The sequence below is a fragment of the Prunus avium genome, chromosome 6 (assembly GCF_965620075.1).
Source record: "Prunus avium chromosome 6, drPruAviu1.hap1.1, whole genome shotgun sequence".
Lineage (NCBI taxonomy): Eukaryota > Viridiplantae > Streptophyta > Magnoliopsida > Rosales > Rosaceae > Prunus > Prunus avium.
This window is the reverse complement of record NC_142289.1, coordinates 24,215,023-24,234,485: the sequence shown is the minus strand read 5'-3', so window position 1 is coordinate 24,234,485 and position 19,463 is coordinate 24,215,023. Positions and strand designations below refer to the sequence as shown.

At 38.9% G+C, this 19,463-nt stretch overlaps 1 non-coding gene across 1 annotated transcript; it reads right to left on the bottom strand.

Moving 5' to 3' along the window:
- Window positions 1-6,695: 6,695 nt before the first annotated feature.
- On the bottom strand, window positions 6,696-6,802 carry LOC148293878 (small nucleolar RNA R71). Its single transcript, XR_015836857.1, has one exon. It is a non-coding gene; the product is annotated as a small nucleolar RNA R71 (small nucleolar RNA).
- Between the last annotated feature and the right edge of the window lie 12,661 nt (window positions 6,803-19,463).

Here is a 19,463-nt window from a genome sequence, read left to right as displayed (position 1 = left end):
ACCGGTCGCAAGGCAAAAGCGACCGGTCGTTTGTACACAGATTGAAAATTTTATTTGCGCGACTCGTGACTGGTCGCAAGTGCAAAGCGACCGGTCGTTTTCTGGTTTTTTTTTTTTTTTTTTTTTTTTTAGATCAATTTGGGACTTACCTTCCCAACTCAGTTTTGCACCATAGCAGGTACATCAATGAAGTGGAGCACTTCATCTTCTTGATGCAAAACATTTTCGTGGTAGACTTTCAACCTATGCCCATTTACTTTGAATTCCTTTCCTATGCCTATTGGTCGGATTTCAACTGCACCATAGGAATAGACATTAGTAACAACAAATGGGCCAGTCCAGTGGGAACGAAGCTTACCTGGAAAGAGTTTGAACCTAGAGTTAAAGAGTAATACTCTTTGCCCTACTTCCAACGACTTTCTAATGATATGCTTATCATGAAACGCCTTTGTTTTTTCTTTGTAAATTCTTGCGTTCTCATAAGCATCATTGCGAAGCTCGTCCAGTTCGCTCAGTTGTAACCTTCTGATATCTCCTGCTTCCTTCATGTCGAAGTTGTACTTCTTAATTGCCCAAAGGGCCCTGTGTTCAAGCTCGACAGGTAGATGACAAGGTTTACCAAAGATTAAGCGAAATGGAGACATACCGATTGGAGTTTTGTAAGCAGTTCGGTAGGCCTAGAGAGCATCGTTAAGGCGCTAAGATCAATTGTGGCTGCCTTTTGCTGCCAACCCATGTGGTCTTCTTTTGGTTGTTGAACAAAAACGAGTCTTCTGAACCAGACTTGGTGTAGGAAGGCCAGAGGTTTCAAAACTTATCCAATGGGGCTCAAATTTTGATATGTTATAGTAGACACCCATTGGAACAACTTCTATGAAGAAAGTATTCCTATAGGAGCAGTAGAAGTGTGCGTTTTGGGCCTTGCAAGTTGGCAGCCGAACAGAGACTGGAATTGACTTCATTTCATTTCTTTGCTTTACATGCATGCACATGCTTTCTCTATAATAACTCCAGCATGTACCAACTTGCTCCTTTAGAATTTCATAGCTGGAATGCCTCCCCACTTCACTCATTATGTTGGATCCAAAGTCAGTTGCAGCATGGGTGAGGCACATGGCTTAAAGGAGGAGACAAGGCTCAAAGCTGGCAGCTGCAAATCCTCCTGAGCATGGTTCAGTGTTGGACGGGCTAAGGACTCCACATATGTTCAATTGGGCTGAATTTTGGATATGTTATACTAGACACCCAATTGAATAACTTCTATGAAGAATGTCTCCTCATCCGAGTTGTGCAGATTGCTGAAATGAGACCTTCAAGGTGACTTACGAAACTGGACTGACAAGAAGTGTGGCCCAACTTTGGTTTTGTCTTTAAGCTCTTGCTCTTTGCCAATCAGCCCTTAACATGCATGGATTGCATCAAATGTGATCTCTTGCTATCTTAACCTACAAAACACACAAATAGAGGTAAGTGACTCAAAATAAAGAGAAACTAAGCAAAATCACTAAGTAAAGAAGGCAAGCAAGTGTATGAAATTATGGACTTATCAAAACAGAAAATGGATTAAAAGCACAAGTTTAACTCAATAACATAACCAAATCATAAGCTAGAAGGGTACAAAATGATATACAATTATGAACCGATCAGCCCTGTCAAGAGAAGGAACAAGCTTTTCAGTATTGACTGGCAAAGGTATAAAATTTGGAGTGTACTTACGTGGTATGGCTGGACATGCATCAAGGAATTTCACAGCCTCAAGTAACTCATCGTCAACAATTTCAGCAACTTGAGGATTTTGTGTCAACACCTTTTCTAATGAATCTGTACCATGAGTACTATTAAATGTATTTTGCACAATATGACACAATGTATCAATACGAAAACATTCATGTTCATCATTGGGGAGTTTGAAGGCATCATATACTTTGAACTTTATTGTTTCCCCTTGAACTGTCATTGTCAATGTTCCTTGTCGAACATTGATCACAGTATCTGCAATGGCCATGAAAGGGCGGCCAAGAATCAATGGAAGATCCGCACCCGGAATAGGAGCTTCTTCCATTTCTAGCACCAAAAAGTCAGCTGTTAAGATGAGATCATTTACTTTCACAAGTACATCTTCCAAAATTCCTCTTGGATATCTCACTGATCGGTCCGCCAATTGAATGCTGACAGTTGGTTTAAGATCACCTAAGTTAAGGGCTTCAAAAACAGAATAAGGCATCAGATTAATTGAAGCACCTAAATCAAGTAAAGCTTTGTCAAACAATTTATCTCCAATAATGCAAGGAATTGTAAAACTTCCTGGATCTTTTAATTTGGGAGGGAGCTTCCTTTGCAAAACAGCAAAAGCTTCTTCCGTTAGTGCAACCGTTTCATGATCTTGGAATCTCCTCTTGTTGGTGCAAAGGTCCTTCAAAAACTTTGCATAACTCGGAATTTGCTTGATGGCATCCAAGAGGGGAATATTGACTTGCACTTTTCTGAAGGTTTCCAATATTTCCTTGGCTTGTTGAATTTTTTTGGAACTCATCAACCTGTGAGGAAAAGGAGCACGTAAGATTTCTTCATCAGTAGGTTCACGACTTACCCTCTCCTTTCTTGCCCTTCTTGCAAGTTCATGCTTTGGGATCCACTCGGATGAAGAAGCTGCTTGCTTATCTTTCTCTTTGTTGCTTTCATCCTTTTCTTTAGGCTCAGCCACTTGTTCAACCTGCATGTCATCAACATTTTGAATCAAATCTTTAGAACCATCAATTTCACCAATTACCTTACCAGTTCTCAAGGTAACTGCTTGAACATGCTCCCGCCCAGTTGGATTAATCACTGGTTGGCTAGGCATCATACCAGGTTCCCTTTGACTCAAAGCTGTAGCAATTTGCCCCACTTGAGTTTCTAGATTGGCAATGGCCTTATCCGTTTTCTGCATGTGGGTGTCATTCCTCTGCATGTAGCTTTTTGTCTCAATAATGAAACTATCTGTGTTTCTAGCCATGGAAGCAACAAGTTCTTCCAAAGATTTTCCTGTAGATTGTGGTTGAGGTGGTGGTTGTGGTGGATTGTAGTAGTGCATTTGACCATGAGGTGGGTGAGTATGTTGTTGGCCTTGAGGTGGGTGAGTTGGCCCTTGAGGTGGTTGGGATGGCCCTTGTTGAACATTCGAATTGTCACTCCACCTGAAATTTGGATGATTTCTCCACCCCGGATTGTATGTTTGTGAGAAAGGATCATTCTTAGGCCACTGATTTCTCTGAAATGAGCCCACTGCATTTGCTTCCTCATGTGCCAAGGGACAATCCTCAGTGTCATGACCAATTGTGGAGCAAAATGCACAAACCTTGGATGATCCCGGTGCCAATTTCTTCACCATGTTGGTGAGGTTTGCAATCTGAGCTTCCATACTAGAAAGGGTACTTACATCATAGGATTCCCCTTTTCTGACTGGTCTTTGCCTTGAATTATATTGGCCAGCATTTGCAGCAACAAGATCAAATATTGCTCGCACTTCTGTTGGAGTCTTGGTCATTATAGTTCCTCCTGCAGCTGCATTCACATTATTTTGGTCCGCTTCAAAAAGTCCTTCATAGAAGTGTTGCATTAGAAGCCAAGCTTGTATGTTATGATGCGGACAAGTGATTAGAAGTTTCTTGAAATGGTCCCAATAATCCTGGAAGCTTTCTCCCGGCCTTTGCAGAATTCCTGTAATCTGACTTCGGAGTTCATTTGTCCTTTGTGCTGGGAAAAAATGTTGCAAGAACTTTGAAGCAAGATCCGTCCATGTTGTGATGGAATTTGGAGGTAGATAGTGAAGCCATTCCTTTGCTGTATCCTTCAAACTAAATGAGAAAAGTCTCATTCTTATCTCGTCACTATTCATGCCTTCGATCTTTATTGTGGAACACACTTCCTCAAAGTCTAGGATATGTGCATTAGGATTTTCTCCAGGATTTCCCAAGAACTTAGGCAATATGTGTATTGTTAAGCTCATAATTTCATACATATACATGCCCAATTTACTTACTTCTTTTGCTTAGTTCCTATAATTCTAAGTTATTTCCCTCCCTTTGTGTGTTTTGTAGGCCAATAGAGCAAGAGAGCATAATTCATGCAATTCAAGCATGTTAAGGCCTAATTTGGATGAATGGAAGAAGAGCTTAAAAGACAAACTCATTTTGGCTACAGCCCCCTACCAGTCCAGTTCCGTAGGTCATATTGCAAGCTTTGTTTCAGCAACCTACACAGCTCGGATGAGGCAGCATTCTTCATGAAAGTTGTTCCAATGGGTGTGTACTATAACATATCCAAAATTCAGCCCCATTGGATAAATATGGAGTCTGTTACCTAGCAAACACAGAGCCATGCTCAGGATGGATTTTATCAGCGCGCAAAATGAGTTAGCAATTTGTTTTGGCCTTAACTTCCTCCTCCGACCTTGGATTGGCCCAAATGACATATGGCTGGAAAGAAGACATTCTGAACTTCAATTTCGAGTGCTTAAAGTCCTAATTTGATTAAGAGAAGCCCAAGTTGTAAGCCCTTGAAGTTGCTGGTTATGCTGACCTCAGCATGTGCTGGTTGGATGCTTGGTCATGGTGAGCTAGGTATGAGCTATCATTTCTGGTTGGAAGCTTGGTCATGGTGACATGAAGATGAGCTAGGGCTGCTGGTGGGATCTATTGGTGAAGTGCATCAACCAATTCAGATTTTATAATGCAAGTGTTGTATGCATTAGTGAAGTGCATCAACCAATTCATCTTTTATAATGCAAGTGTTGTATGCATTAGCCATATTGAATTCAGATTTGTCACTCCCCTCTCCCTATAAATACCACATCCATTCCACATTCAAGACACAACAAATCCTGAGATTCACAACCCCCACAATTCACTCCAACCATCCTCAAACACTCTCAAAATCCCAAACACTCCAACAATCACCAAAACAACTCCAGCAAACCTCTCTTCCATTTCCCTACGAATTTCATCTTCCTTAGCCATCACCACTCACTCAAACTCATCCCAAATCACCTCCATATCCTTCATACATCTTTCTAGAAGTGGGGAAGCTCTTGGAGAAGCATTAGAAGTGGAGAAGCACTTGGAGAAGCCTTGGACACCACAAGAACTTCAGAAAAAGGGTTTTTCTACTCTTATTGTATTCATTATGTTTTCTCATTTCTGTTCAAGTCTCTTTTCCATTATGAGTAGCTAAATCCATAACTAGGGCTTCGATGTAACCTAACATGAATATTCTGGGTTTATAAGTTTGGAGTTTCAAGTTTGATTCATGATTCATGTTCTTATTCATTATGCTTATAAGTTAACATGCTTGTTTGAATGATTGATCACCATTAGAACTTGTTTGTTAACTATCTTGGTTTGAATTAAGAGTATACACCATGCTTTAATTCGAATTGAACTATGAATAGGAAGAGTATGTATGGACATTCGACAACAGGGATTAGATACATACTTGGTTGTTTAAAATGTTCTTCTATGCTTAATGGGTTCCTAATGCTTAATTTTAGGTTAGACAACAAATGATCAAATTAGGGAATTAGGAACACAAGGTTAGGACCAAACACCATGGCCTAATCATACTTTAGCTAGAATCAATCTTTGAATCTGAATTAGACTTGTTACTTGAATCTTTATAACCCAGAATTGAATTGTTATGGTGATTCGAATGCCCTAGTCTCAAAATCTGTTTTCCAACTCTTAAAACCACTCTTTGTTACATTTGTTTACTTGTTTTTGTTTGCAATTTCATTTTGCTTCTTTTGTTCAACAATCACAACCACTCTTGTTTTAAATTCTGTTTTAGACATAACCTCCTACTTTCTTGAATTTGGTAATCTAAGTACATAACTAGTTTTAACTTCTCAGTCTTCGTGGGTACGACCTCGTACTTGTCTTGCTATACTACTAATTGCCCCGTACAATTGCGAGTTAACATAATATTAACAACAAATTTTGGCGCCGTTGCCGGGGACTGAACGAAAGTTCTTCCCTGGTTATGTGCCCAAGGTTACCCTATTCTTTTTAGTGTTTCTAATTAATCTAATTTTCTGTTTCAGGTAGTTTATGTCTAAAAATCCATTACTTGAACAAGTGAGGTCTTCGTTCCAACGTTCTAGATCTTTGAACGCAGGACCATCATTGCAACCCAGACGAGTGACCTCTGAAATTCAGAATCGTCTAGAAAGGGAGTTGTCAACTGCAAAAGAGCAAGCTCTTGCTACATTTACAAGTCTTGCTCTCCACACTGAACTTCCCGGTTCTTCACTTTCAAATTCGGAAGCAAGTTCAGACCAAGAAGAAGAAGAAATGATGGCTGCCATTGAGTTCATGGGAGAACTTGATATCCCAACAATTCCAGCATCTCCTTCAAGCATTTTGCTGCCCACTGTAGCTCGAAATTATGAGCTTAAATCTTCTCATCTTAATATGCTGCCTTCCTTTTATGGTTTACCTAATGAAGATCCATTGACTCATATAAAGGATATTTTTAATGTTGTGAGTTCTTTTCCCTTGACAGGTGTGACAGAAGATCAACTTCGAATGAGAGTGTTTCCATACACTTTAAAGGATAAGGCGAAGTATTGGTTGAATTCTTTGAAGCCTGGTTCACTCACTACATGGTCTGCCATTCAAAAGAAGTTCCTGGAAAAATACTTCTCCACGCAAAAGACCGACATGCTTAGGGACAAGATCTTGTTATTTGCACAGCAAGATGATGAATCGTTTTGTGAAGCATGGGAGAAATTCAATGGGTTGCTCAACCAATGTCCTCATCATGGGATTCCATTGAAGCTTCAAATGCGTATGTTTTATAAAGGACTAACCCCTTCTAGTCATAATATAGTCACCAATTTTGCAGGTGGTTCTTTTAAAACCAAAACTCCAGAAGAAACGTACGAACTCTTTGAGGAGATAGCAATGGAGACCCAACATACGGATACAAGAGGTAAACGTGTTATTAGTGGTTCTAATGATGCTTCTAGTGTGCAGATTTCAAAACTGGAACAAAAGCTAGATGCTCTTCTTGCATTAAACTCAAGAAGCCCTCCGAAGGAAGTGTGTAGCATTTGTGAATCTCATGACCATGCTACCACAGCTTGTCCACTTGGGGCTGGATATCCAGAATTTGTGCAAGAGCAAGCTAAGTTGGTAAATTCCTACAACCAAGGTCCAAGAAATGATCCATACTCTCAAAGTTATAATCCAGGTTGGAGGAATCATCCAAACTTTTCATGGAGAAATACCCAGAATCAAGCAAATCCCCCTTCATTCCAAAGGCCACAACAATCATCATCATCATTGGAAGATATAGTGAAGCAGATGGCAATCAACCAATCCAATTTTCAGCAAACTACACAAGCTGCCATCTCCAAATTGGAAGTCCAATTAGGCCAAATAGCTGCTGAAATAACTCAAAGAGTGCCTGGGAAATGGCCAAGCCAAACTGAGATCAATCCAAAGAACCCAGAAGCCAAGGCCATTCATGTGCTCAGATCAGGTAAGATCATTGATAATAAAGATGATTCTAATCTTTCAAATGATGTTGTGATTGTAGAAAATGAAGAGGAGGAGACCATGGCCACGGAAGGAGAACAACTCAAAACTTCTCAATCTGCTCCTAAGGCCAAATCAGATTCTCAGAAATCCGATCAATTCCAATTGCATAAAAGGGATGACAAATTTGTGCCACCACATCTTCAAGAAGATAGATACGTGCCACCCGCTCCATATGTTCCACAGATTCCATTTCCAGGCCGTCTTAAGAAAGCAAAGCAAGATAAGGCTTTTAAAGAGATTTATGATATTTTGAGTAAAGTTAATATCAATTTGCCTTTGCTTGATCTTATTGAACAGATTCCTGCATATGGAAAATTCATCAAGGACTTGAAAACTCACAAGCTCAATTTCGCTCCAAATGAAGGAGTAAAGCTCGACCAGAATGTAAGTGCTGTATTGCAAAGGAAGCTTCCACCAAAACTAGATGATCCTGGCAGCTTTGACATTCCCATTAACATTGGAGGCAAGAAGGTTGGAAGAGCCATGTTGGACTTGGGAGCAAGCATCAATGTTTTGCCATATTCAGTTTATCAAGAGCTTGGCTTAGAAGGGATGAAGAAGACTTCAATGCGACTTGAACTAGCTGATCATTCTATAAAATATCCAAAAGGTATTGTAGAAGATATTCTAGTTCAAGTTAATACACTAATTCTCCCTGCTGATTTTGTAGTGATGGACATGGAAGACAATCCAAATGGAGATCGTGTTGATCCCATTCTCCTAGGCAGGCCATTCATGGCCACTGCAGACACAATCATCAAAGTGAAAGATAGCACTCTCTCCATGACTGTTTTGGGTGAAACTGTTGAATTTAAAATGCTTAATGCTCTATCTCAACCTTCTATCTCTCTTGATTCTTGCTTTTCAATTGATGTTGTGGATCATGAGGTTTCTTCCAAAATTTTGCAGAGAAAGTCTAATGATGCTCTAGAAGCTGTCTTAACACAAGAAGAGGAAGATCTTTGTGAACCGGAGTTCCAAGAAGTGGTGGCTGCCTTAGAAGTGTTTCCGCCATACCCACCATCCTTTAGGCCACCAATCGAGCCTCTTGGACCATCATCCACGAAATTGGAGCCATCCATTGTCATCCCACCAAAGCTAGAACTTAAACCTCTTCCCAATAATCTTAAATATACATATTTGGGTGCTAACGAAACTCTCCCTGTTATAATTGCTGCAGGTCTCTCCTCACATGAAGAAGAGAGCTTAATTAAAGTTCTAAAAGAGCATAAAACAGCCATTGGGTGGACCATAGCAGACATCAAAGGAATTAGTCCAAGCATGTGCATGCACCGGATTTTAATGGAAGAAGACAGCAAACCATCTCGTGATGCCCAAAGGAGGCTAAATCCCAACATGAAAGAGGTGGTTAGAGCTGAAGTTTTAAAGCTACTCGATGTAGGAATCATCTACCCAATTTCAGATTCTAAGTGGGTGAGCCCTGTGCAAGTTGTTCCAAAGAAGTCCGGAATCACCGTTGTGAAGAATGAGAAGAATGAGCTAGTTCCTACACGAACTGTCACTGGTTGGAGAGTTTGCATTGATTACAGGAAGTTGAACACATCCACTAGAAAAGATCATTTCCCCTTACCTTTTATTGATCAAATGCTTGAACGTTTATCTGGCCATGCTTACTATTGTTTTCTTGATGGTTTTTCAGGTTATAATCAAATTCCCATTGCTCCGGAAGACCAAGAGAAAACCACATTCACATGCCCATTTGGTACGTTTGCTTATAGAAGGATGCCATTCGGTTTATGCAATGCCCCAGCAACTTTCCAAAGATGCATGATGTCAATCTTTTCAGATATGGTGGAACGATTCATTGAGGTATTTATGGATGATTTTTCAGTTTTTGGTTCCTCTTTTGATAATTGTCTTCACCACTTGTCTCTAGTGCTTAAAAGATGCCAGGAAACAAATCTGATTTTGAATTGGGAGAAGTGTCACTTCATGGTGAGACAAGGCATTGTACTAGGCCATGTGATTTCAAGCAAGGGAATCGAAGTGGATAAAGCCAAGATCGACCTCATCTCAAATCTTCCACCCCCTACCTCTGTTAAAGGAATTAGAAGCTTTCTAGGTCATGCTGGATTCTATAGAAGGTTCATCAAAAATTTCTCAAGCATTACAAGGCCATTGTGTAATCTCCTTGCTAAGGATGCTGTTTTTGAGTTTAATGAAGCTTGCATGGAAGCTTTTTCTACCTTGAAGAGGGAGCTAACTTCAGCCCCTATTATCATAGCTCCGGATTGGTCTTTACCATTTGAAATAATGTGTGATGCCTCTGACTTTGCTATTGGTGCAGTTTTAGGTCAAAAGAAGAACAAGCTGCCCCATGTGATTCATTATGCTAGCCGAACCTTGAATGATGCTCAAATCAACTACTCCACAACAGAGAAGGAGTTGCTTGCTGTGGTTTTTGCTTTAGAAAAATTTCGTTCTTACCTTGTTGGTTCTAAAGTAATTGTTTATTCTGACCATGCAGCCCTTAGATACTTGCTCACTAAGAAGGATGCCAAACCACGCTTGATTAGATGGATTCTCTTGCTGCAAGAATTCGATTTGGAGATTCGAGATAAGAAGGGATGTGAGAATGTGGTAGCTGATCATTTGAGCAGAATTGTGGTTGAAGAAAAAGGAGGAGCTGTGCTACCCTTGAATGAGACTTTCCCTGATGAACAACTATATGCTGCCCAAGTCAAAGAGCCATGGTATGCTGATTTTGTTAATTATCTTGCTTGTGGTGTTCTTAGAAATGATCTAACTTCTCAGGATAAGAAGAAGTTCTTTTCCATGGTAAAACATTATGTATGGGATGAACCTTTCTTATTCAAGCATTGCCCGGATCAACTCATCAGAAGATGTGTTCCAGAAGAAGAGCAAGAAAGCATACTTAGGCATAGCCACGAATTGGCCTGTGGAGGTCACTTTGGAGCTAAGAAAACAGCACTTAAAATTCTGCAATCTGGTTTCTTTTGGCCCACTCTATTTAAAGATGCATTTAATTTTTGTGTTAAGTGTGATAGGTGCCAAAGGATGGGGAACATAAGTCGCAGGAATGAAATGCCATTGAATAACATACTTGTTGTGGAGCTCTTCGATGTGTGGGGTATTGATTTCATGGGACCATTCCCATCTTCCTTTGGTTATACTTACATACTTGTTGCTGTTGATTATGTGTCTAAATGGGTGGAAGCCATAGCCACCAAAACCAATGATTATAAGGTGGTGCTGAAGTTCTTGAAGGATAATATTTTCACAAGGTTTGGTACTCCAAGGGCTGTCATTAGTGATGGAGGCAGCCACTTCTGTAACAAGCCATTCGAAGCACTCATGAAGAAGTACAACATCACCCATCGAGTCTCTACACCATATCATCCGCAAACTTCTGGTCAAGTGGAAATAAGCAATAGAGAAATTAAGCACATCCTGGAGAAGGTGGTGAACAATACAAGGAAAGATTGGGCAGCCAAGCTCAATGATGCATTATGGGCTTATAGGACAGCATATAAGACTCCCATTGGAATGAGCCCTTATCGTCTTGTGTTTGGGAAAGCTTGTCACCTGCCAATGGAGCTTGAACACAATGCTTTTTGGGCCATCAAGAAGTTAAATTTTGATCTAGACAAGGCAGGCCATGCAAGAAAGTTTCAGCTGAATGAATTGGAAGAAATTAGACATGAGTCTTATGAGAATGCAAAGCTTTACAAAGAACGAACCAAGAGTTACCATGACAGAAACATTCAACGGAAAGAGTTCTCCAAAGGTATGTCAGTTCTTTTGTTTAACTCACGTTTGCGTCTCTTTCCAGGAAAATTGAAGTCTAGATGGCAAGGCCCATTCACCGTGGTCAATGTTTCTCCCTATGGAGCTGTGGAGATTCAAAACCCTAAAGATGGCTCGACTTTCAAAGTAAATGGACAACGTTTAAAGCCATTCTATGAGGGAGTTTCAGCTGGCATCCAAACTGGCCATGTGGTAGATCAACTTCCCTTCGTACCATCAACTTAGCTGATTGCACAATGTCTTGCCAAGACAGTAACTAAGGCGCTTCTTGGGAGGCAACCCATGTGTTCAAGAAGAAGGTGCTTGGTAGCAATCGACCTAATCGCATCAAGGGGGAGCATTTCAATCCTTTCTCTTTACTTGTTATTATTTTAAATTTCTGTTTTTTTTTTTTATAAAAATTTAAAAAAAATTTAAAAATTTAAAAATTTAAAAAGATTTTTCATATGAGCTAACTTATGGTAACTCCAGTGAGCACTTCCGTCAATACAGTGTCTAGGAGTTCTTTAGGCGACACCTTCGGTGTCTAAGAAGTTTGGGTTTTAAGCGGGACCATTGTGACCCCTCCAACCTTCCCGGATCCCCTGGCTGTGTTTTCTGAGGCCCTTAACTGGTCATCCATGAGTTGCTTATATATTCATTTTTTTTATTTTTTATTTTTCCTAAACCTTCTTCTAAACTTTTCCCTTTATCATTTGTTTGTTCTCAATCATCTTTTGTATGCTTTCACATTGAGGACAATGTTCAATTCAGGTCTGGGGGGAAGGTTTTCAATTTCAATTTTCTTATCCATTTGTGTTTTCAATTTTCGTTCTCTTGTCACTATTTTTTATTTATTATTATTATTATTATTATTTTTTTTTTTAATTTATTTAATTTTTTTTAAAGAATGTCATACAATCAATGCTATGGAGCTGCTATTTGAGGTTTTCATATTAGAATTTTGCACTTCACAAAGCTTTTGCTCTTAGAATTCTGGTGGCTAAAGTACCACGCTCAAATTCTTGAAGGAAAATAGTGGAGACTACCCTAGTGAGCTATATCGAGCCTAATTGCTTTCTTGAGAGGGTTTAAAGTGTTCTATTTCTCATCCATACTTATTTTCTTCAATTCACTCTAATTGATCTCATTATTCCATTTTGATTGAATACTAAGGATGATTCTCTTTTGCAGATATCATGTGCTTGCTCTCATTCATGAATGAACTCATTGAAGTGATGCTAGGCTATGTGTGCATAACCATTCTATGTGCTTTCTTTTCACCCTACCTATATGTGTGTTCCATCAACCCTCTTGAAGCCAAACACTTAAAGCCTTTTCTTCTATCACCCTCATCATTTCCCTACCTTTGTATCTCAATCTGAGATACTTGACCTATTGTAGCCATACCCTATAACTTAGAAATATACCAAGGTGTGCCAAGATAAAGTTTGAAGCAAGGAAGTTGCAGCCATGTACCTAAATAAAGATTATGTGAATCTGTGCAATGAAGTTAATGAAGATGCAGATCAAATCAACGAAGATGAAAGTGTTTCGATTTGATCTAAGTGTGAAAAATAAAGTCTATGCCAGGAGATACCATGAAGTTTGCTGCCATGCCAATCTAAATCAATGATGCCTTGCAGATTAATGAAGCATGCAACCTTGGTATGTTCTTAAGTTATTTGTTTTTCCTTCCAATTCTTCCATTTCCCCTAAACCTTAGCCTTTCATTACAACATTGTGAAAGACCTAGCTGATCTTTGAGGATGTATTCATGGGTGCTGGTAAGTATGTGTGTATCTCTATTCTTAGTATTTAATTCCTTTCATGAGATCTAACCAAATTTGTGCTTCTATTTCATACACTCACTTATGCTTTCTTGAGAGAATTAAAACATAGGTTCTGAGTGATTGAGTGTTATCTGTGAGAATTAGAGTCGAAGCATGTTCTCTATTCAAGGTTTGAGTGTGCTTGCTTTGAAACTGTGTGCCTTTGAGCTATAGCTTCCTCTTGTACACACTGATTGATGACCTATCTTGGCAACTCTATGGTGTTGGAGGTATGACTAAAACTTTCTTTCATTTTCATTAGTTGATTTCAAAGTTGTTTTTCTAACCATTTTGTTTTGTAGAGTTAGAAAAACGTTTGTGGGTATCGTATCTGTTAAACCCTCAGGAGACACAACTCCTCCTACTAGGGATGCCTAGAGCTTTAAAGGCTTGTTGCATACGCTCAATGCAATCGAGTTACCTACGAAAGTGGTCTAGTTAACTTCTTGTTTTGTTTTTATCTTTGTTTCTCTTTTGTTTTGCTCGAGGACTAGCAAAATCTAAGTTTGGGGGTGTGTTAAGCTCATAATTTCATACATATACATGCCCAATTTACTTACTTCTTTTGCTTAGTTCCTATAATTCTAAGTTATTTCCCTCCCTTTGTGTGTTTTGTAGGCCAATAGAGCAAGAGAGCATAATTCATGCAATTCAAGCATGTTAAGGCCTAATTTGGATGAATGGAAGAAGAGCTTAAAAGACAAACTCATTTTGGCTACAGCCCCCTACCAGTCCAGTTCCGTAGGTCATATTGCAAGCTTTGTTTCAGCAACCTACACAGCTCGGATGAGGCAGCATTCTTCATGAAAGTTGTTCCAATGGGTGTGTACTATAACATATCCAAAATTCAGCCCCATTGGATAAATATGGAGTCTGTTACCTAGCAAACACAGAGCCATGCTCAGGATGGATTTTATCAGCGCGCAAAATGAGTTAGCAATTTGTTTTGGCCTTAACTTCCTCCTCCGACCTTGGATTGGCCCAAATGACATATGGCTGGAAAGAAGACATTCTGAACTTCAATTTCGAGTGCTTAAAGTCCTAATTTGATTAAGAGAAGCCCAAGTTGTAAGCCCTTGAAGTTGCTGGTTATGCTGACCTCAGCATGTGCTGGTTGGATGCTTGGTCATGGTGAGCTAGGTATGAGCTATCATTTCTGGTTGGAAGCTTGGTCATGGTGACATGAAGATGAGCTAGGGCTGCTGGTGGGATCTATTGGTGAAGTGCATCAACCAATTCAGATTTTATAATGCAAGTGTTGTATGCATTAGTGAAGTGCATCAACCAATTCATCTTTTATAATGCAAGTGTTGTATGCATTAGCCATATTGAATTCAGATTTGTCACTCCCCTCTCCCTATAAATACCACATCCATTCCACATTCAAGACACAACAAATCCTGAGATTCACAACCCCCACAATTCACTCCAACCATCCTCAAACACTCTCAAAATCCCAAACACTCCAACAATCACCAAAACAACTCCAGCAAACCTCTCTTCCATTTCCCTACGAATTTCATCTTCCTTAGCCATCACCACTCACTCAAACTCATCCCAAATCACCTCCATATCCTTCATACATCTTTCTAGAAGTGGGGAAGCTCTTGGAGAAGCATTAGAAGTGGAGAAGCACTTGGAGAAGCCTTGGACACCACAAGAACTTCAGAAAAAGGGTTTTTCTACTCTTATTGTATTCATTATGTTTTCTCATTTCTGTTCAAGTCTCTTTTCCATTATGAGTAGCTAAATCCATAACTAGGGCTTCGATGTAACCTAACATGAATATTCTGGGTTTATAAGTTTGGAGTTTCAAGTTTGATTCATGATTCATGTTCTTATTCATTATGCTTATAAGTTAACATGCTTGTTTGAATGATTGATCACCATTAGAACTTGTTTGTTAACTATCTTGGTTTGAATTAAGAGTATACACCATGCTTTAATTCGAATTGAACTATGAATAGGAAGAGTATGTATGGACATTCGACAACAGGGATTAGATACATACTTGGTTGTTTAAAATGTTCTTCTATGCTTAATGGGTTCCTAATGCTTAATTTTAGGTTAGACAACAAATGATCAAATTAGGGAATTAGGAACACAAGGTTAGGACCAAACACCATGGCCTAATCATACTTTAGCTAGAATCAATCTTTGAATCTGAATTAGACTTGTTACTTGAATCTTTATAACCCAGAATTGAATTGTTATGGTGATTCGAATGCCCTAGTCTCAAAATCTGTTTTCCAACTCTTAAAACCACTCTTTGTTACATTTGTTTACTTGTTTTTGTTTGCAATTTCATTTTGCTTCTTTTGTTCAACAATCACAACCACTCTTGTTTTAAATTCTGTTTTAGACATAACCTCCTACTTTCTTGAATTTGGTAATCTAAGTACATAACTAGTTTTAACTTCTCAGTCTTCGTGGGTACGACCTCGTACTTGTCTTGCTATACTACTAATTGCCCCGTACAATTGCGAGTTAACATAATATTAACAACATGTATCATGCCCGATCTCAACTCAAAGTTTTCCAAAGTGCTTGCGGGATATACTATGCAAGATGGTTGGCCAGTTGTTGGCGGTGAAGAGTATTCTTGCATAGTAAGTTCCGCATTTGCAGCTGCTGCCGCCAGTGGTGAAGGTGGAGGTGACTCGACTTTTGGTGAGCTTGGTGATGATGAAAATGGCGAGAATGAAAGAGGCAATGGAGTAGACACAGCTAGTTGGATGTTCCTTTCTCTCAAAGCTTGAGCTTGGATATCTTCTATTGTGCAATCTAATGAAATATCCAAATTCAAAAGGGACATAAGCAAAATGTTCCTGCAATAAGAAGAAACAAAAACAAACTCAAATAAAATGAAATGACAAACAAAGAAAAATGAAAATAAAATTAAGTACTCTAAATATACTCAAACAAAACATATAAGCAACCGTGCCAGTTCCCCGGCAACGGCGCCAAAAATTGTTGCATTCCTAAAAGGGCACAAATTAATGTGCAAACAACCAATTAAAAATACCCGCAAGTGCACGAATCCATCGAAGTATAGATTGTGTAAGTACGGGGTCGATCCCACGAAGAACTTGTCGGTTTCCTATAAGTTCTAATTCGAGTACAAAGAGAACACTTAATTAACACACCACAATGCACAAATGCAAATTTGAAACTAAAAAGAAAGTAAAGAAATGTAAAAGAAACAAACAAAACAAAAAAAAAGAATTGTGCTGTGAACAGTGACCAGCGACCGGTCGTTAGGTAAGAGCGACCGATCGTTTTGGTCTGGCGATCGGTTGTTAGGTAAAAGCGACCGGTCGTTTTAGGTCAGATTTGAAACTTCAGAATTGTGTGCTGAGCGACTGGTCGTGAGACACTAGCGACCGGTCGTTCTTGGGCAGAGTAGTTTTCTCTGTTTTTCCAGTTTCGACCTCTATCCAGTGTTTTGCCTATAACTTTCCAACCGTACGTCCAAAATTCACATTCTTTATACGGTTGGATTCAGCACAGAAAATGGAAGAACACAACGCGGACCAAAAGTCCAAAACAATTTCGGAAACAGAAAAAATTTAGTAACAAAGACACGTAACGTGTCAAACACGCAACTCACACACACGTTGGGGGGGGGGGGGGGGTTTGATTTGTTTGAAGTGACCTATTTCTATTGCATGAAAGTAAATGGACTTTGGAATTAAATGAGAATGGCAGAGATGGATTATCAAAGAGTGAAATCAAGATGTAACAAACACTAGGGTTTCGGAATCCACCCTAAACAATTCTACCAATGTTCATGGATACTCAAGTGATGAACTCTAAACGTGTTGATGAAGATGTTCGCAATCAAGACCATGGGTCGTGGCTCAAGACGCATTGATTCTCTCTAATATACATAAAGTGCATGGTTCGTGCTACAATACTTGTGCCCTCCCCATAACCGAACTTAGGTATGGTTCGTACTTCGATTCAATTACAAGGAGAACCCATTAAGTTCAAAGAGAATATGAACATCACAAGAATCCTAATAGCATGGTGTTTACATTAGGTATTCAAGAAACCAATTCACATGGATGATTCTTACTTCATCCATTTATTGCTTAGGATAACATGAAGATACACATAATCCCAACAATCTCAAGAAGCATGCTTTCAAAGGTGATCAATCAAAGAAGAACATACATCAAGGATAGATTAATTTGGTGAATTGGAATTCATCAACAATATCTAGAAATTCATACACTCAAGCATCAAAACAATAAGGTAATCATGTTTAGGGCTTCAACCTAAGCCCTAGCTATGGAGTTTAGTTCCTCATAATCATTTCAAACACAAATTCGAAATATAACTAGAAAGAGTTTACAGATTTGGAAATGATGAAAGCTTGAAGTCTTCAATGGTGGAAGTCTTCTCCTTTCTTCCTTGGCTGCACCTCGTTCTCCTTCCTTCAAGCTCTCCCCAAAATCTGCTCAAAGTCTCCACGTACCAGCCCCTCTCTCTTTCTCCCAAAACTGAATGATACCCCCAAATCTGATTGCAATCCCTTTTGACTTCTGCCCCTTCTTTCCAGCTCACTTTTAATATAAAACTTATTCTTTCTCTAAAGCTTTTGCCCATTGTCCCCTTGCCATTATGAAGCTTTGTCCTAGAAAATATGCTCTATCCCTCAGAAAATATCTCTTTTACTAAGGTGAATTCTTGTTACCAAGTGTTATGGTAACAAGAAGAATCAAGTGACACAATGGAGGTAAAAGCTGGACAATTCCGGATTTCCAGAGCTGTGGTAACATGTTGGATTGGATGGATAGGCAATACTTGTCCAATGGAGCTCAAATTTGGATATGTTGTAGTTAACATCCATTGGAACAAGTCTCATGAAGATCATGACCTCATCCGAGCACCAGAGCATGTTGATCCCAGGCCAAGAAGTTGACCTACGAAAATGAACAAAAACAGAATTTATAACCAATAATGCACTTTTAGCTCATTTTCATTCCAACCAAGGTAAAATCTAAGAAAACACAAAAAGGAAGTAAAAAGCTATAAAATGTCAAGAACTAACTCAAAATAGTGGGTGAATAACATGAAAAATCATGTGTAAAAATGAACCGAACAGTTGCTAGGGCATGATGTAGCCCTAGTATGATAATCTAGTTTTCTTATTTTACATATCTATTGATTGCCATTTGATGTTGGATTCTTAATCACTGTGCTTAATAACTTGGTTGATTATCTTGATGCTTGATCACCATCTAGACTTTTAATTGAGTTAATCGGATGCAAATTAGAGTAAATACCATACTTAATTTGAGGCTTGCTTCTTATGATTATGATTTGTAATTCGTCTAGGGCAAATACCATACTCCTAGGGTTTACATGCTTGTTGGAGGTTTTCACTGATCTTAATGAGTTTCTATGTATTCATATTTGACCTAAATACCATAGGCGAATTGTATGTAGGAATATACGAGTTAGCCTAAATACCATAGGTAATTCATGAAAAAGGAAAACTAAGCGGTGACATCAAATGGTTAGTTAATAGGTAGGTGAATAAGAGGCTAGATCGGATTACTAGTGGTGAATTCATTGTCCTAGTGCTCTAGTGAATTTGAATTTCTCATCTTTGTGTTTCGTGACTTTCTACTTGTTTTGTCTTTTAATTTCGATGTTAATTAAATCATCATTTCAAAAACCCCTTTTGTGTTTACATGAGTATGCTACATGTTTAATTTCTTGTTTATATAATTAGAGTAGTTAAAGTGTTTTGGGAAGTACATTAGGTTAGACTAATTGGAAGTTGTACTCAATCCTCGTGGGAATGACCTCATATTTGCTATACTAAATTACAATTGACCTTGTGCACTTGCAAGTATAATTTGTGTTCAGACTAATCTTTATAATCTCCATTTTGCAGGTTGTCTAAAATTCACAACAGTTACATTTTCTTATTTCCGAAGAATACCCCTACTAATTGACTATAAGATGTTAGAACAAATAATTATAATATAGTAGATTGAGGTTACCTCAGTGGTGAGGTCCCTCCCCCTTCCCCCCTTGGTCACCCGTTCGAATCCTAGGAAAAATGCCTCCCTCCCCAATACAATGTATCTATCGCTAATTCTAAAAATAAATATAAAAAAAGTATTATAATATGTTAAGGTAGTAAAACACAACAACTTAAAATAAATTGGTGTCGGGGTCTTTTTCCTTCCGAAGGCTTGTTCGTGCTTGTTGATTATTTGACCGCCATAGAGTGGTGAATCAAGCATTCATTGCCCCTTTTTCTGAGTTA